At 40.5% G+C, this 9,289-nt stretch overlaps 1 pseudogene; it reads left to right on the forward strand.

Moving 5' to 3' along the window:
* The first annotated feature begins 682 nt into the window (after positions 1-682).
* Positions 683-4,067, forward strand: LOC114259577 (G-type lectin S-receptor-like serine/threonine-protein kinase SD2-5; annotated as a pseudogene).
* Positions 4,068-9,289: the final 5,222 nt, after the last annotated feature.

Below are 9,289 nucleotides of genomic sequence, written 5' to 3' on the forward strand. Positions count from 1 at the left end.
TTCGGTCCTTCATTCCCTCCTTGCAGGGCCTTCAGGTCCATTTTGAGGCCCAATTTTGATAATCCGAACCGTTCATATTTTTAGATTTATTTAGTATATCATACCTGTAAAAAATCAAGTTGATTGGATATCAGAAAGTATGTGTTCGGAAAACTGTTTATTAAAAAATAGTTTGTAGTCCCAATTTTCTGAACGCATACTTTTTGATATCCGATCAACTTGATTTTTTACAGGTATGATATACTAAATAAATCTAAAAATATGAACGGTTCAGATGATCAAAACTGGGCTTCAAAGTGGACCCAAAGGCCCCTGCAAGGAGGGAATGAAGGAGGGGGCTCAAGGAGGGGATCTGGACTCCTTTGTCGTTGGCACGAAATCTCTGGCTTTCACTTCACACCTCACCTTTATTCTTCTTCTTCTTGTTCCCTCTGAACTCTAAATGGATAGACATAGACCACCATCAATGGGTCTGTGTTGTTGTTCTTGCTCTATTTATTATTATGTTGCTGCTGCTGCTGCTATTATCACCGTTTTCATAGCCTCTTCACCCTTCATCAATGCTCAACCTCTATCTCTATCTCCTCCATCTTTTTGGACCAACACCCCCTCAATTTACACTATGTACACCCAAGTTGACAGCTTAAAACTGACACCTGTCCTCGGGAGATTATACGATGACTCAGCCCCACACTTCTTCTATGGCTTTTATTGCCCTACTCAAGAAATTCATGCTTCGTGCCTCTTTGGTGTTTTAATCTTCGACAGCGTTTTATATGATGATAGCAGCAACACCTATTACACGGCAAATGCACCGCAACTTGTTTGGTCTGCTAACCAGGACCGTCCTATTCGAATTAACGCCACGTTACAATTCACTGAATATGGAGATTTGATCTTGGAAGACTGCGATGGCACTTTTGAATGGTCTACCAATACCTCAAGAAAGTCCGTCTTCGGCTTGAAATTAACCGAATCGGGAAACCTGGTCCTTTTTGATCGACACGATGCAACGGTTTGGTAGTCATTTGATCACCCAACTGACTCCTTACTTATTGGGCAGACGTTGGTTCCTGGGCAGAAGCTCACCTCCAACACATCCGCATCCAACTGGAGCCGCGGTTTGTATTCTCTTATAGTTCAGGATTACAGTCTATTGGCTTATGTGGAATCCAATCCACCATTGCCCTATTTTGAATCATATTTATTTTTTATAAATTATGTCAAATTCGAAAATGGAATCTTCAACGAGCAGCTAATCCCTGCTACATCAACATTATCACCTCAGTTCATGCGGTTGGAACCTGATGGGCATTTGAAGATGTATCAGTTAGGAGACTCAAATTGGACTGTGGTGGCGGATCTGCTGACATCACAAATTCGTGACGGTGAGTGTGGGTATCCCATGTCGTGTGGCAATTACGGTATCTGTTCTTCAAATGGGCAGTGCGGTTGTCTTGAGGAAGCCACTGGAAGCAGCACTTTCAGGCAAACAAATTATAAGCAACCCAACCTTGGATGTTCCCCTGTTACACCCATTTCTTGTGACCATTCTCAATATCACACCCTTTTGGAGCTTAAGAATACTAGTTATTTCAACTTCAACTCAAAATACAAATTCTCATATGAAAACATTTACTAGTTGGATGGAAAAACAGAGTTAGAGGGTTGCAAGATGAGTTGCTTGAAAAATTGTTCGTGCAAAGCTGCTTTCTTTGCGTATCATGTGGGATATGATTCAAAGAAAGGTTGTTTATTACTGTCTGAAGTATTGTCGCTTCTAAATAATGATGGAGCAGTTGATAACATTACTATATTTCTTAAAGTGCACAAATCAACAGATTCTCCTCAAAAGAAATCAACGCGTGTCAAAATCATATTGGGATCCAGTCCTGGAGCTTTCTTTGGTGTATTTTTTATGGCTGCCTTTTGCTTTTTCTTTTTCACAAAGAAACAAGAATCTGAAAGATTTGATGAGTTCTTTGTCGATCAATTATTGGGGATGCCTACTAGATTCTCTTACGAAGAGTTGAGAGCCACAACAAGCAATTTCAATAAAAAGCTTGGAGAAGGAGGATTTGGGTCAGTGTTTCAAGGGACATTAATTGATGGCACTAACGTAGCAGTGAAGCGTCTCAATGGTTTTGGTCAAGTTAAGAAGTCATTCTTAGCTGAAGTTAAGACAATAGGCAACATTCACCATGTCAATTTGGTGAGATTAATTGGATTTTGTGTTGAAAAATCATATCGGCTTCTAGTTTACAAGTACATGTTCAATGGATCCTTGGATGCATGGATCTTCCAAAGGCACCAGGAGCTCACTCTTGTGTGGCAATCCAGGAGGAAGACCATCATGGATATAGCCAAGGGACTAACCTATCTCCATGAGGAATGTAGGCAACAGATATTTCACTTGGATATCAAACCCCAAAACATCCTCTTAGATGAAGACTCCAACGCGAAAATTTCTGATTTTGGATTATCAAAACTAATTGATAAGGACCAAAGCCAAGTTGTAACAATGATGAGGGGAACACCAGGCTATTTGGCCCCTGAATGGTTGAGCTTAATTATCATCGAGAAAGTAGATGTTTATAGCTTTGGTGTTGTGGTCTTGGAAATGTTGTGTGGGCGCAAAAATTTGGATAGGTCTCAACCTGAAGAAGATATGCATCTACTAGATCTATTTAAGAGGAAAGTAGAAGAGGAACGATTTCTGGATATCGTTGATAAATACAATGATGACATGCTAACACATAAAGCAGAAGTAGTGGAGATGATGAGGGTTGTTGTGTGGTGTCTACAAAGTGATTTTTCCAAGAGGCCTTCCATGTCGGTGGTGGTTAAGGTCTTGGAGGGTTCTGTAGATGTTCGAAGCAATTTGGATTATAACTTCACAACTCCTGTGGCACCAAAAGCAATCACAGTTCATGGTCACCAAGGGAATCACATTGGTGCTGCTACTACTTTATTTCCATCAGTTTTATCAGGACCAAGGTAATAAAAGTAGTCTACGAAAAAATTACAATTGATTGGTTTGAGTCTTTTCTATTTCTTTCTGAATACCTTGGGTACGTGAGAAGTGATTAGTATCACAATGGGTTTGTCTCGCTCGTTAGAGACTTATGTATGATGTTATATGCTTATGTGATAACATGTTTATGTGACCACTTGGGTATGGAATTTAGTTTCTAGGATGTTGATTGGATCCTTGGGTTTCTGGGAGTCTTGTTGGAAGGGCACTTGATCAATGTCCTTTCTAACTGGAACTCTAGTAACGCCACGGGACGATCATTATCCGGAAATGAAATTTGTAAATGCTTATGTGATTATGTGTTTACGTGGAATGAATTACTATTGCCCATTGCATTAGGACTCAAGTGAAATAGCTTCGGTGCATTTGAAAATGTACTAATGCCTTTGTTACTTTTACTAGGATGCCTAGACGAGGAAGTTTTGATTTCCCTCCTTCCACACGGGAAGGGTTGCGGAAACAGTTTGTGGAATTACACCAAGGTACTACACCTTTGGTACAGTTTGAAGCATGGTTTGCTAACCTGTCAAGATTTGCTCCGGAGCTGGTGGGGACGGAGGAACTGCGTTGCTCTGAGTTCGAGAGTAGGCTGTGTGACGGCATCCGAGAAAGGATTGCTAGGTCTTGGCATAGGAACTATAGTGGGCTTGTTAAGGCAGCGGCTCATGTAGAGGCAGCAATGCTAGTTATGGGCCAGAGTGGGGAGGAAGCCATTTCGGCGACTCTCGTAACTCGAGGTGTTGGTAGGCCTTTTAAGAGGCAGAGGGGTTTTAACCCGCAACAGTTTCAGGGAGGTCAATCTAGTGTTACCTTTCTAATGTCGGATTTGGGTTCGAGAAAGAGTATACAGAGGAACGTCACTTGTTTCAAATGTGGTCAACTAGGTCACAAGTCTTTGGTTTGCCCACAGAGGAAGAGGGCAGGGTTGACGGTTCGACCAGTAGCTGCAACACCAGAATCATCTAGCCAACCAGATTTTGGATCGATCGAATGCTCATTGGGGGAGCGGTCGTTGGGTTCCCCAGTAGTTTAGACTTTGAACCAGTCTCGCACTTGGGAGCCACTTACTTGTTGGATGTGTAATCAGCCAGGTCATATCAAACGTTTCTGTACCCAGCCAGGGGCTTCTTTGAGAGTTTTGCAACCTAGTCAGGTTTAGCCTTAATCGACTGGGCAAGGGCAATACCGTTATGAGAAACGATCAGGCCAGACTTCGAGGGCCTCGGGAGAGTCGAGTTCCCAAGCCCCATTTGGGGAAGTGTGCAGTTGTTCCAGGTGTGGTCAGTTGGGGCATACCTGTAGTTCTTGTCCGTGGCTTGTAAGCTCATAGGATGTCTTGGGTTTGAGAATGACCAACTTTAGCAGTCCAGTGAGGGATGGTAACAGTGGTAATACCGATGGGATGGTTTTGTTTTGGCTAATCTGTTTTGTAATCGGTGAATTATCGTTTTGTAATCATTGGGTTTTGTTGTGTAACCAATGTATTTTGGGAATGTTGAAACATCAAAACTGCTTGTTTATATATATATATATATATGCCTTTGCTTGTTAATTTCCATGGATTGGGCGGATTGGAACATGTTGTGGCTCTAAAGTTTTATTAATGTGATTAAGTTGTTGTGAAACTGTAAAATTTTTGCGTTAATGCATTTATATGCGTGTAATTTGGTTTAGAGAAACGAGGGCTGGTGAGCCATGATTTCAAATCTGGAAGAATTGTTGAGGGATGTGTATCTTGGTCAGGGCTATTATGGGGCGAGAATAGTTATACTTGCTGGATGTACGAAAGTTCATTGGTGTTATCTTTCTGATCTTATGTAAGTGGTAGAGATTTTGGTCTTTTGTCGTGAAAACTCCTCGAGAGGATGCAATGTGTACGATTAACACTGGGTTTTGTATATTTAACATAACGTTTAGCGGAGGCATAACGCCTAATTTCGTTAGGAATAGACTTATACCTTCATGGTAGGTAACGTTGCCAAATTGCATATGTATCGATTGGTTGTTTTAATTGAGGGAGTGTTAGTCCCTATATAGGATTGTGGTTGTTGGCATCAGGGAGTGGTGTATTGTGAGCAGCTGGTGTTATATCTCGGGCAGTAGGATGATGGGTACTTCCTAAGTTTCCAAATCCTTTTATTATGGTCGAATGCGATAGGTTTGTACCTTAATACCGGTTAGGTCAAGAGATGCTATCGGTAGGATTGGTTAGGTGTATAACCAGTGGTTAGGGTGTGATCCGTGAGTAGAGTCACAGTGGTGTGGTGTTTACGGGAAAAGGTTTGGAATAATAGTGAGAACGATGAGGACTTTTACTCCTCTGGGAAGTTAGGATGGTGAGTCTTTAAAAGCCTTGTCGGCGGCATGCGATTGTGCCGAGGTTTGGTTCAAAGTGGTTGTTCAGAAGTAGTAATGGCTAGTGGTTTGGCACGGAGGCTTAGTGTCTTGATCGTACTCTCGGAATGAGTGACAAGTAGAAAGTGGAATAAAGAGTGGACCCTATAGGTCATTAAGGGGGGAAGGTGCTATGTTTGCTTGTGTTTAATACGAACAGTTACGTAGTAGTAATAAGTGTCGTGGCGTGGTAAACCCTTGTTAGCTAATTCGGTACGAGGGAATGAGTATGCAAATTTTGTTATTATGGGTTCAGTCGAGGTGGCGAGTGAATGCTCTAAATGAGGGATTCAGTATGGGTGTAAGATAGCTTGCATTAAATGGGGAGGTTTTACTTAGTACGGTGCGCATTAATGTGAGGTCTGTAGGTTGTTATTAGACGATGTGTAGAAGGGGATCAGTCTTAGGGAATCCCAGGAGAATGCCTTGGTAAGGCGTTGGTGTGGTTACTGATGGAATCGAGTGGTTTGAGGTTTGGTAAAGCTGGGTCACCTTGGTATAGGTGTCTATCATCCAGTTTGGATAGTGGTGACACAAGTGAGGTAGCAAAATTATGTGCCGTGAGTGAGGCACTCTGTTAAAGCTGTTTCAACTTGTTCGGTCCTTGTTTGTGTGGTGTAAGGCACGGGGATATGCAATGTTATCCCTTGTGTCATTGCATTGTTTGAAATTTCAAAATTTCATGGGTCCCTATCGTGAAAGTTTTGTTTTTGGGGTATTGTGTCATCACCGTGAATATGATGGGTTTCGTGGATGGCTATGTTGTGATTCACTGGAGAGACATTGGGTACTCTTCATAAGCTAAATTGATTTCAAATCGATATGTGAAATTGCGATCCTTATTTTTGAGAAAATAATTTGAGAAAAACCTTTGAGTTCGGCTGTGGCCAGTTATGAATGACGTGTTTAAATGGTGGCGGTATAAGTTTGAATGATTTAAAAAAAAAATGAATGCTTTGAAACAAATGGAGCAAATAAAGAAATTTCTCTAACCTGAATAGAATATCTTATGGGAAGTTAGATTTGACCCAGCTTGGGTTGCTGGTTACACATTGTGTGTCTTTGGCAAGAAATCGAAATTTTGGAGTATTAACGTGCCGTAATGTTATTCTTTACCCGTGCTTCGTCTTGCGTTCTTGTTTTGTGAAAGTTGACCGGAAGCCTTGTGTACGAATGTTTTTCGTGTTTCCTATGTTGGGGTATTATGTACTAAATACTGGTTTGGGTATTGTCGGTAGTCGAGACGCGGTGGATGTCTCAAAACACTGTAGTGATTGGTTGTGTCATACTGTTAGTATTGTTATCGAGTCTTGCGAAGCAGGACTTTCCATTAATTAAGATGTTGTGGAAACATAACGGGGTTGAGGAAGCCACTTGGGAAAGCGAATTAGAGGTCCGAGAGAAGTATCCGGATCTATTTGGAGATATTTGAACATATGTTGAATATTTTGTCGTATTGATAAACTTTAAGAACATTGTATATGTTTCGGTATATGGAAGTATTTTGGGAATAGGCCTTGAAAATGAAAGTTAATTTAGCATTGTATATGTTGAATGTACTGTAGCAATGCACATATATTTTTAACATTGAGTATGTTATGAAATGGTGGAATGTGGTATTGAAAATTGTTGTGTTCCAAAGAAAAACATATTGTTAGTGCACCCTGAATTATATTATAAATTGCCTCTTGAATAGAGATGGGATGGTCGGTAATGGGTCAGGATGTGGAATGTTGGTTGGTAATGTTATTAAGAATTGAGAAATCATGTTTTTAAAAACTTGTATCTAATTTCAGGGACGAAATTCTTTAAGGAGGGGAGGTTATAACGATCTCGGTTTTTCCTTTCTTTGTTTATTGTATTTCGGACTCGGTTCCGTGATTGTGTTGTTGTCGTATTCTTATTTCCATCCTTTACTCTTGGTATTTGAGTTTTAGGTTGTGTTGAGCAAGTTTGAAACAGGTTGGTTGAGCATTGGTCCCCATTCTTGTTGCCCAGGTTTTTGGTGATCCGCTCGAGCGGAGTTTGCGTCCTTTCAACATTTTGTGCATCTGTAAAAATACTGCAGGTGTGTTTTTCACGGTCAAACGGAGTTATTTACGCTTAAGCTGGTCGCGCTTGAGCGGGTATCCTTGAGCTCGAGCGGGTGTTCGAAGTCTGTGAAAATACTGGAGGAGTATAATCTACGCTCGAGCGGTTCTTCCCTTTTCGCTCGAGTGGGTGGAGTTTGCAGTTGTATCTCGGAGCTCGAGCGGGTCCAGTCTTTGTGTTTGATGCTCGAGCGTCCTATTATCCGCTCGAGCGGGTCATACGTATATCAGATCTGGACTACGTTATTTCAGATCACTTTTCACACTCTCCTTCTCTCTCTTACTTTTCAAAAACCTATTTTGAGAGCCTCTCTCTCTCTAGAATACAACTTCTCTCTAAGGTTTGATCTAGTTTGAGTAATCTTCCACCCTTGTCCCTTTGTAAAAAGTGTAAAGCTTGGCTTGGGCTACCTTTCCATCCGAGAATCTTGAAGTTTGGAGCATTTTCGATTTTCTTCATCATTCCTTTGGTCTCATCTTTTGAGGTAGGGATATCCTACTCCATCTTATGGGTTTTGACATAAATGTTATTCATTTTGATTAGTTGGTGTTCTTGGGTAATTTTGGGAAAGTTAGGGTTTGTTTGGTGGTTATAAAAAGGGGGTTTTCAAATGTTAAACTCCATATGTATGAGAGACTCTGGAAAATGGAACTATTGTTGTCAAGTTGGGGAGATTAAACCTTAGGGTTGATATTAGAAATTGTGGGAGTAAATGCCCTAATTATGTTGAATAATTAATTTGAATAGTTGATTTGGGGAAATGTGAAATTGAGCCGAGGATAATGAAATTGGAAATTGTGGGAGTAAATGGTGTAGTTGGATAATTTAATCACTCACCTATGAAAATGTCGATACTTTATCTCTTGATAAATTTATCATCTGTTTAGAGATAATTGCTTTGGGCTATCGGTGGAGGATAGTCTTGATTGTTGTAGACACTGTATGTTGATTAGGGAAAATTGAAACTAATCGAACGTGTTGTGTCGTTGAATATGACGGTTGTAATAATACAACAAATATGTGTATTGATTGATCATTGTATGTGATGAAGTGCTTAACTCATTATTTACGTATCTTTGTTTGGGAGGAGATAGGGGATGTACTCCAGTGTGTGCGAGGAGATAGAGGATGTACTCCACACACATATGTGTTCATACACTTTAACACATTATCTATGTATCTTTGTTTAGGAGGAGATAGGGATGTACTCCAGTGTGTGCGAGGAGATGGGGGATGTACTCCACACACATATGTGCTCATATACTTTAACACATTATCTATCTATCATTGTTTGGGAGGAGATAGGGGATGTACTCCATATGTGTTCATATGCTTTAACACATTATTTATGTATCTTTGTTAGGGAGAAGTTAGGGAATGTACTCCATAGACAATTAAATTGGTCGGAGTGTCTAGGGTAAAAGTGCTGCAACCTTATAATTAAAAAGCAGGAATGAAGTTGTTAGTTGAAGTAGTAATTACGTGAGACGTAGTCTCATTTTGGATTGAGGGAAACGGAGGAATTACTAAGTCGAGTTGTATTCTCACTTAAATTGTTTGGGTTAGATAATGAACCATATCTAGGAATTGAATTGGACAAATAAGGGAGGTAGAAGGAAACATGGATGTAATTGTTGTTGGGCTATAAGTAGGATGTGAGTTGGTTTCCACGTGTTAATCATTTGTCGAATGTTAATGTTTTAGTTATTTCTCATATTGGGTTTAGTATATCTCTACTGGGCTTTGGCTCACCCTACTCGGGGCATCATT

Source organism: Camellia sinensis, unplaced genomic scaffold, assembly GCF_055761805.1.
Source record: "Camellia sinensis isolate YWXY unplaced genomic scaffold, ASM5576180v1 Unanchor12, whole genome shotgun sequence".
Classification (NCBI taxonomy): Eukaryota; Viridiplantae; Streptophyta; class Magnoliopsida; order Ericales; family Theaceae; genus Camellia; species Camellia sinensis.